At 50.6% G+C, this 10164-nt stretch overlaps 1 long non-coding RNA gene across 1 annotated transcript; it reads right to left on the minus strand.

Annotated features, from left to right (window-relative positions):
• Positions 1-3446: 3446 nt before the first annotated feature.
• On the minus strand, positions 3447-4619 carry LOC105534494. The gene is made up of 2 exons (XR_001005288.1): positions 4589-4619; positions 3447-4142 (listed from the first exon to the last, which is right to left on the minus strand). It is a non-coding gene; the product is annotated as an uncharacterized LOC105534494 (long non-coding RNA).
• Positions 4620-10164: the final 5545 nt, after the last annotated feature.

Raw genomic sequence — 10164 nt, forward strand, 5'->3', positions numbered from 1 at the left:
GACCTGAGATTTGGGGGCCAGGGGGGGAATGATATTGTTTGGATGTTTGTCCTCTCCAAATGTCATGCTGAAATGTAATCCCCAATGTTAGAGGCAGGGCCTGGTGGGAGGTGCATGGGTGACTGGCGCAGATCCCTCATGAATGGCTTGATGCTGTCCTTGAGGTAACGAGTGAGTTCTCCCTCTGTGAGTTCACACAAAATCTGCTTGTTTAGAAGAGTCTGCAATTTCTTCGTCTCTCTCTAGCTCCTGCCCTTGCCATGTGGCATGCCAGTCCTCCTTCACATTCTGCCATGATTGAAGCTTTGTGGGGCCCTCACCAGAAGCAGATGCCAGCACCATGCTTCCTGTACAGTCTGCAGAACCGTGAGCCAAAATAGACCTCTTTTCTTTAGAAATTACTCAGCCTCAGGTGTTTCTTTACAGCAGCACAAATGGACCAACATTGTGTGTGTGTGTTTGTGTATGTGTGGTGTGAGTGTATTTATGTGTGTCTGTGTGTATATATGTGTGTCTGGTGTGTATGTATGTGTGTGCATATATGTGTGTAGTATGTGTATGTGTGTGATGTATGTGTGTGCATATGTGTATGTATGTGTCTATGTGTGTATATGTGTTTTGTGTGTGTATGCATATGTATATGTGTGTGTATGTGTGTATGTATCTGTCTGGTGTGTGTACGTGTGTGTGTGGTGTATATATGTGTGTAGACGTGTCTGTATGTGTGTGCATGTGTGTCTATGTGTGTTGTGTGTATGTGTGTTTTGTGTGTGATGTGTGTATGTGTGTGGTATGTGTGTATATGTGTGGTGTGCATGTACATGTGTGTGCACGTGTGTGTAAGTGTGGTGTGTGTATGTGTGTGTGCGTGTATATGTGTGGTGTGTGTGTGAGAAAGAGAGAGGGACTGAGAGGCTGGCAGAGATGATATCCTGGCTCCCTTCGTGGCCTTCTCTGACAGTAGCCCGCTGAGGGTGCTGAGGTGCCTCATTACAGCCTCACGAGAGTAGAGGCCTAGGCTCCCCACCTGCCTCTGCTAGCCTGGGTTTGGGTGCGCTCATGGGTTTTGGCTGGCCTAGAGTGATTACTGTCTACAAGTTTTTCATCTTGTTTTGCTACCCCTTCCCTGGTCTTCTGGCTAGAGAGAGGAGGCTTTTATTGGGGCTTTTCTGGTCAGTGCCCACTGATATTTCCAGGTTGCCAGCTTCTTCAGCCCCAAGTCTGCAATATATGGGGCAAAAAGTGAGCCCAGGAATTTACCACTGTGTGACTCCTTGAGTCCTGCGGTTCCTAGCCAATCTGCCACCTTCTGTTCACCTTTCAGAGTTTTCTTATGTTTGTTTCATACAGAATGTCTACAGTTTTTAGCTGTACATAGTGGGAGGAATATGTAATTTTGTCTAATATATCTTCCCAAAGGAGAAGACTTATCAATAACTTGTTAAGAGTGTGAAGACTGGCAGGGGACGGTGGCTCACGCCTGTAATCCCAGCACTTTGGGAGGCCGAGGTGGGCAGATCACAAGGTCAGGAGATCGAGACCATCCTGGCTAACACGGTGAAACCCCATCTCCACTAAAAAAAATTAGCCAGGAGTAGTGGCGGGCGCCTGTAGTCCCAGCTACTCAGGAGGCTGAGGCAGGAGAATGGCGTGAACCCGGGAGGCAGAGCTGGCAGTGAGCCCAGATTGCGCCACTGCACTCCAGCCTGGGCGACAGAGCAAGACTCCGTCAAAAAAAAAAAAAAAATAGTGTGAAGACTTTAGCTGGGCATGGTGGCATGCATCTGTAGTCCCAGCTACACAGGGGGCTCAGGCGGGAAGATTTTTGAGCTCAGGAGTTCCCGGCTGCAGTCAGCTGTGATCACATTGCTGCACTCCAGCCTGTCTCTTAAAAAATAAAAGGCTGAAGAGTCTTGAGTTTGAAAACCTCTGCTCTAAAGGATACAAGGTGCAGTCAGTCACAAATTCTTGCTCTTGGGTTTGTAATCTTGCTGTGAATGTGACATATTAGAATTGTTTAACATTTAGCTCTTTATGTTAAACTGTATATATTTTTAGATAAAATAAGTTGTATCCAATTATAACAATCTCTCTCTTTCTGGTTACATTATTTTATAGGCTTGCATTTCTGTTTTCCACCCAGCATACCACACTGCATCACACCACCCTGTAATGACAGGATTAGCAACAATTCGTGTTTGCATAGCCTGTGACACTTTACAAAGTGCTCCCATGTACATTATGATATTTGATCTTTACCACAGCCATATAAGGTCAGCAGAACAAGTATCATGATTACCAGGGCTGACATTCTCCTGGCACACACCAGTACATTTGTACTGGCTGCTAAAATCACAAGATGCTTCTGTAAAAGCTGCTACCCTGAGCCCCAGGCACCCCCTGCCACTCTGTACTGCCATCTCCTCATGACACTGCAGCTAGAAGGTTAATACAAGGCCAGTGTCATATCCTACTGAGTGGTGCCCATGCTGCTACTGTTGGTCACATGTTTGTACTCTCACCTCTTAGCCTTCTGCTCATGAGACACTGAGGCTTCAAGAATAAGTGACCTGCTCATGGTCTCCTATCAGACTTTTCAGAAATCAAAGGCCCTCATCTTTTAAATTACACTTTAATTTTTTGAGATAGGCTCTCACTCCGTCACCCAGGCTAGAGTGTAGTGGCACAATTACAGCTCACTGCAGCGTTGACCTCCTGGGCTCAAGTCATCCTCCCACCTCAGCCTCCCCAGTGTGTGCCACCACACCTGGCTAATTTTTGTAATTTTGTAGAGATGAGATTTTGCCGTGTTCCCCAGCCTGGCCTCGAACTCCTGGGTTCAGGAGATCCTCCTGCCTTGGCCCCTCAAAGTGCTAGGATTACAGGCATGAGCCATCTTGCCTGGCCCCGTGATCTTTTCCTGAACCAAGGAGTAGAATGACAGTGGGGTTGCAGCCCCTCCAAGCCTCCACCTCTGTTCATTTTGCCTGCCTCTGTGCCTTGGCATCTGCTGTTCCCCCAAATGACCTGGAGCACCCACCCATGTTGCCTTCCTCTGGCACCTGAGCCCATGCCACTCTTCCCCCTCTAAACTTCGCTTCAGAACACCTCACTGAGTACTGCATGCATCAGCTTTACTTAGGAGGTGGACTGGGGAGGGAGCTCCATAATGAATCACACGTGTAAGTTTTCTATTTTCCCCCAAAGATCATATGCTTCTTGAGGAGAAGGACCATGTCTTAAAATCCCAAATTATGCCAATGTGATGCTGTAATGGGTTCTTCAAAAGCCATGAAAAATACTCACTGGTTGCAGGTTATCAATGCAGAGAACAGGATGTCTCAGGTAGGAAGATGCAATCACACAACAGTTTCTGCTCTTTTTTCTCTTGTTGGTTTTCCACCCACGTAAAGTTTCATACACATGTACACACTCGTGAAACAAGATCTGCATGACTCCAAATTTATTACTCCGGTGCCCTTGAACATTTAAGGAAAGGCTTTCATTTGACAGTTCCATGATTGGTGTGTGCTCATTCCTCATACAATTTCCTTGAGTATAAATATTTTAAAAAGAATAAAGATGAATGGCATAACTCTGACGAGTTAATGGGAAAGGGAGTTTCTAAGTGGAGCCCTTCACTCTGACTGAGAGTATCTGGTTGGAAAGTCACTGGGAGAATAAACCACCTGGCTGCACAGGGTCAAAGGCTGCCACGTCCATCAAGGGCTCTCCCAGGACAACAGAATCATCTTCAGAAAACATCACATGAAATCCTCTCCATCTATGGTGGCAGACGGTGTGGGATGACCCTGATGAGATGAGATGGTTTCTAATTTCTGAGACCTGACAGCCTGAGATAACGCGGACCACAGCCGCGGCCGGGAAGATCTGCGGGGACATGCTCCAGATGGAAGAATGTGTCTGGGCCTGAGGCAGCTGCACACAGAAACTGGGGATCTTCAGGGGGGTTCCCCGAGCTCACTGCTCCTCTGGAGCCTCTTTCTATTCTGCAGCAGGGGCTTCTCTTTTAAGAGTCTTTGGAGGAAGAAACCATTTCCATCCTACTTGATTCGGAAGCTACCTGTTCGTGGCTGGTGATGCACCTTGACCTGCAGTTTGCTTCTCTCTTGAGAAAGACACTGTGAGAACATGGAGAAGGAAGTGGGAGGATTAAAAATGACAAAGACGGGAGAAAGGGGGAAGAGGAGGCTGTGAGAAAAGGAAGTGAACAAGAGTTGCCCAGCCAGCACAGAGGAGTCCTGGGCCTGCGGGGACATGCAGGCACCTGGAGGTGCAGACAGGATGGCTCAGGGGTGCTCCGTGGGCCCAGCACCTACAGGTTTGCTTTTCTAGGACTGGAGGCAAGAAAACAACCTGAAGCATAAAACTTGCTGTCCCTTTGCTGATGTCAGAGTGGAGAAGTTGTAGGTGTGAGCAGATGTGCTCTGTGGGGGGCAGAGACAAGAGCTGCGGGAGTCTTCAGGCCACCGCCCATCCACCAAGCCTCATGGCTGGTGCCTTCTCTGTCTGCATTTCTCTCTCTCTCCCCCTCCCCACCCCACACGCAGAATGCCGTGCCGCGTACTCTCTTTCCTCTGTGCTCCACTCTTGCCTGAAGGTCTCAGGTGAGACACTCCACTAAACTTAAAAACTCATCTCAAAGCCTCTGCCCAGGTAATCTATGTCTTAACAGGCATTTTAAAGACAGGGCCACACCCCTAGCAACACCAGCCCCTGAAGCAGCCAGCAGTGGAACCAGCCTGGGTTTTGTGTCCCTAGACCCCACCCTGAGGTCCTACACCTGACTCTCCCTCGCACCCTGAGGTCCTGCACCTGACTCTCCCTCGCACCCTGAGGTCCTGCACCTGACTCTCCCTCGCACCCTGAGGTCCTGCACCTGACTCTCCCTCGAACCCTGAGGTCCTGCACCTGACTCTCCCTCGAACCCTGAGCTCCTGCACCTGACTCTCCCTCGCACCCTGAGGTCCTGCACCTGACTCTCCCTCGAACCCTGAGGTCCTGTACCTGACTCTCCCTCGAACCCTGAGGTCCTGCACCTGACTCTCCCTCGCACCCTGAGGTCCTGCACCTGACTCTCCCTCGAACCCTGAGGTCCTGTACCTGACTCTCCCTCGCACCCTGAGGTCCTGCACCTGACTCTCCCTCGCACCCTGAGGTCCTGCACCTGACTCTCCCTCGAACCCTGAGGTCCTGTACCTGACTCTCCCTCGAACCCTGAGGTCCTGCACCTGACTCTCCCTCGAACCCTGAGGTCCTGCACCTGACTCTCCCTCGAACCCTGAGGTCCTGCACCTGACTCTCCCTCGCACCCTGAGGTCCTGCACCTGACTCTCCCTCGCACAATGAGGTCCTGCACCTGACTCTCCCTTGCATGCTCAGGGTTCTGGTGTTTGCTCTTTTCCAGGAGACTTCATTTTTGAGAATTTGCTTTTATGTAACTGTGTTTTTTTGTTTTGTTTGTTTGTTTGAGACGCAGTCTCACTCTGTCACCCAGGCTGGAGTGCAGTGGTGTGATCTCTGCTCACTGCGACCTCTGCCTCCCCGGTTCAAGTGATTCTTGTGCCTCAGCCTTCCAAGTAGCTGGGACTACAGGCATGCACCACCACGCCTGGCTAATTTTTGTATTTTTGGCAGAGACGAGGTTTCTCCATGTTGGCCAGGCTGGCCTGGAACTCCTGACCTCAAGTGATCCGCCCGCCTCAGCCTCCCAAAGTGCTGGGATTACAGGAGTGAGACTTTTACATAACTGTGACTGCGGGTGACTCAATTGTCTAAAGAAAAACAAAACAAAACAAAATCTCGTACATTTCTTCCTATTGTCAACATTTTATCCCCCAAGGGTCGGTGAGCTCTGAGGACAGTAGCTTTCCCAGAGATAATTACATCTTTAAGAAAACTGCAGCACTGTGCCTGAATGTGCAATGCCCAGGGGTTGTTTATTTCATGGGAGCCACACCCATTGTCTCGTTATCCAGTGCACCCCACCGTTCTGGTGTCCAGGAGGCACCCTGCTACCCTCCACGTAGGGCAAGCACCACAGCTGCTCCGGGCGTGAGCCATGACAGGCCCGAGTGGGAGAGTTCCCTGGAGTGGGGACCCGCTGTTCTACCTGCCCAGGCGTGGGTGGCTTGGGTGGAAAAACAATGCCGTCTTTCATGGGAGGCAGGTGGCTTTGTTGCGACATAGCATGAGAAGAGGCAGGCCAGACGGTGAGAGGCTGTTCTGGTAATGGAAGGAAATGCATTTCCAGAGGGAAGGAGCCGATCGAGTGCTGTCGATGTGCCCAGCCCTCACGCCGCTTCAGGGCTAAGAGCCAGCAGGGATACTCCGGACCAGCGGAACCGCTTGCTAAAATAGTGAAATGCTTTGGTTCTGTGCGGCAAATAGCAGGTTTCCAGAGCCCTCCCATGTCCCAGGCACCTGGACCTATCTCTGAGCGGTCCCTGGACCTTCCCAAGCACAGCTGCTGAGGATTCCTATCAGGGCCCTCCAGGAAGTTTGTTCTTCCCTGAGGGGTCAGGCCTGTCAATCTATCACAGGATTTTTAGCAGCACCTCCTTCATAAAACCTCCCCACCCCCGACCCAAATCAGAATTCATTGCTCCTCAAGAAGTCAGATAGCAGGTTGCTTACACACTGGGCCTTCACCACATCCTTTCATGTTATTTCTATGCAGTGTGGCTATTTATTTTCACATCTGTCTCCCTCTTTAGAAAATGCACCGTTCCCGGAGCCCTTGTGCCATTCGCCACAGCACCTAGCACAGACTAAACACCACATAAGTATTTGAGAGACTGGTTTGAATTACGAGTGGCCTGGAGGTAGGAAAGCAGGATGAGAACGAAGCCCCACTGGGACAAGAGATGTAGCCGTGTGTGCGCGTGTGCACATGGCAGTGGTGAGCAGGCATTTCTGCCATCTCTGCCCATGTGAATGTAGGGAATGAAGATGAGTGCCGGTTGGAAGTGAGGAAGCCACGAAGCAGAGTAGCTTGGGCTAAGGGTGGCCATACTGCAGCCACGACAGGCCTCCCGGGGCTCTGGCTCTCATCACATCAGGTTCCTCGGCTCTACTCAAACAGAGACTGCCGGCTGGAACTTTAGCTTCTTCTCACTGGGACTCTGAAGGAAAGCGAATCTATGCAGTTATCCCCGAGGCACTTGGCTGGAAAAGACCCCGGAAGGCTTGTAATTCAGCCTTCTCCTTGACAAATGGATAAAACAAAACAACCTAACACTGAGCGTCTTCCCACGGCCTCCGGATGGTGATGCTGTCCACAGAACAGGGATGCTGCGGAACCTGAGGGGAACGTGTGGGTCTGCCCTGAGGGGGCTTCCCAGAGCCCTGTTCTGGCTCTGCTCTGCCCTGGCGGAGGGGCCTGGGCTGGAGCTCAAACAGGGCAAGGACTGTGGATCCAGATCCAGGTTTTGTGGAGTTCAAATCTTACCAATTTGGGGGGGAGCATTTTTTAAGAGAAAGCATACAAAATTGCAAACAGAAAATGAGGTACAGGGCTTTGAAAGGAGCCTGCACAAGGAAGGATCCAAATCTTACACTTCATGAGCTTCACAATAAACTAACCTCTGGGGCAACCTAATGAGCGGGGAGGGTGTATTGGTTTCCTGCCTATTAGCTGCTGTGCCACAGTACTGCAAATCAGATGGATTAAAACAGAGGCAATTTATTCTCCCACAGTTACAGAGGCTACGAGAGGTCAAGGTGCTAGCAGGGCCATGCCGCCTCTGAAAGTCACAGGGGAGTCCTTCCTTGACTCTTCTAGCTTCTGTGGGCTTGCTGGCAGTCTTTGGGGTTTCTAGGCTCGCAGCCTCATCACTCCAGTCTTTCTCTTCGTCCTCCCACTGGGTTCTCCCTGTATGTCTGTGTTCACGTGGCTGCGTACATATAAGGACACCAGTCATCTAGGATTAGGAGCTCCCCCTACTCTAGTATGATTCCATCTAACTGAGCACATCTGCAACAATCCTCTTTCCAAATGGGGTCACATTCTGAGGAATTGGGGTAAGAGCTTCTCTATTTCAACATATCTCTATTTTGGGGATGGGGCACACAATTCAAACCATAACAGGTGCAGGAGGAGAGTGGGGAAGGAGGGGAGTGCGGCAGTACTGAAGTGGTAGAAGCTGGGGAATCATTCTGGAGTCTTAGGGTTGGGAGGTCACCAGTGGCTGTTCCACTGGGCTCTCTGGGTGAGGGCAGCTTCCACCCTTTCCCGGGGCCACCTGGAGGAAACAGAATCTCAGCAGACACCCTGCCGGCCGGCGCTGCTGCTTCCTCTTCACTTCCACAGCCTCACTGCATCCCATTGCTGGTCCCAAGGAACCTCGGTGGTTTCCCTTGGAAGCCTTATGCATCCCGGTGAAGGCAGGCCCACGCGTGTGGGTGGAGCACGTGCTGGAGTGAGGTCCACTGAAGCTCTGGTACCCAGCAATTGAGAGTTCACAGCCTGGGGAAACACCAGGAATGAAGATCTGCCCAAAAAACCACGTGCCGAAGCTTCTAGAGCCACAGAGCCACGAAGGTCAACTCCCAAATACTCACCACGCTCAGTGAAAGGGCAGATAAACAGGTGCTTAAAGCAGCAGGTAATTTTGGCTGGACTGCATCACTGTTTATGGTTTTCTTTCCTCTAAGAGATTTGCCCTCTTAATTGTGATTTGCTTAATCTCCAAAATGAATTTACGTTCCCTGAGCAGTCTGCAGCACAGGGGCGGGCACAGCCCAGAATGTTCTGGGTGGCAGGGAGAAGCCAGGTGGGATTAAAAACAGACAGATCATAACAAAGTGGGCGCTCCACACGCGTTCAGTAAACACAGCCGGCCCAGCAAGGTCAACCATGGGTTGGTCTGGTTGCTTCAACATTCTAATTAACTGGATGCCAGAGACGCCGTGCCATTTTCAAAGAATCAAGTTCCAATGAAATACACCCAAGGTTAAAGTGCTCCAGAACACAGCCCATCCGTGCTGGTTCATCGACACCTCAGAATCCAGCAGGGGCCCAGGGACATCACCTTGAGTGTAAATTACCCTTGGACACAGTGCTGCACTTGTGAGCCATGTCGGGGGCTGGCTACATCTTGCTGGCCCTGTGGTATAACATAGAAGCTGCCTCTTAGTTACACCAGTCGACCATAGGAACAATAGGCTTTCGGGTTGCTTGGATTCTAGACTAAGAAGTAATGTTAAAATGGAGAGTTGATTGCATTTGTATTTGAGGTCATGGAACACAGTGCACTGGTTGACCAGTTGTGTTAAGGGCATGTTTGAGCTTGCCGAGCAGGGAAAGGCAGGCTCTGCGTGACCCAGCCCCACCCCCACCCCCACCCCCACACAGGAGAAAAAGGACAGCCTCTCTGCCCCTTGGATGGTGCCATTTAAGGCTCTTCTGTGACTCTTTAGCTGGCTTTTGTGCCACCCTGCTGTGGGCTCATGGGTTTTCACTGAAGAATCGAAACCTCCACCCCCTCTGCCTCTTAGTCCCCCAGATCTTAAGTCTCGCTTCTCTGTGTGGTGACAGTTCTCCTTCTCCCACACTTGTGCTCAGCAGCTGTCTCTCAGAAAGCAGGACTGCCCTTCAGAGTCCACTGCCCACAGCAACCTCCTGACAGTCCTGCTCTCAGCTCCAGCCCCAGGAGGACACACGAAACAGCAGCTCACAGATATGCACAGTCTGCCGCCTTCAAAGCATGAAACAGGTTGTGGCCCAGGGGAAAGCTTTCTTTGCAGCTGTCACCAAGCTGGCATGAGATGAGTGCTTGCAGTATGGTGGCTGAAAGCTGTTTAGTGTTGTCTGCTTTGTGTATGTCACCTAACTGTGGCCTTGCATTTATTCTACTTGGTGACTGCCAAAGCACTGCAGACTGGAAACATCTGCTAGATAATTGATATGTGATCAATAGGGACCATGTCTATGTTTGCTCTCATTCTAACCCCCAGTGACTGGCATAGCGCCCCACACAGAGGAGGCCCTAACCAAAGTTTTAGTTAAATGAATGAGAGAGTAAATGAACAAATGACATCACAATGAGAGGCATGGCGATCAGAACAGAAAAAACCCACATGAACCAAAGAAACTGCTCAAGGCTCCATGAAGGAGTGTGATCCCGTTTGGCTCTGCATCCC

This window comes from Mandrillus leucophaeus, unplaced genomic scaffold (assembly GCF_000951045.1).
Source record: "Mandrillus leucophaeus isolate KB7577 unplaced genomic scaffold, Mleu.le_1.0 Scaffold136, whole genome shotgun sequence".
In the NCBI taxonomy this organism is placed as follows: Eukaryota; Metazoa; Chordata; class Mammalia; order Primates; family Cercopithecidae; genus Mandrillus; species Mandrillus leucophaeus.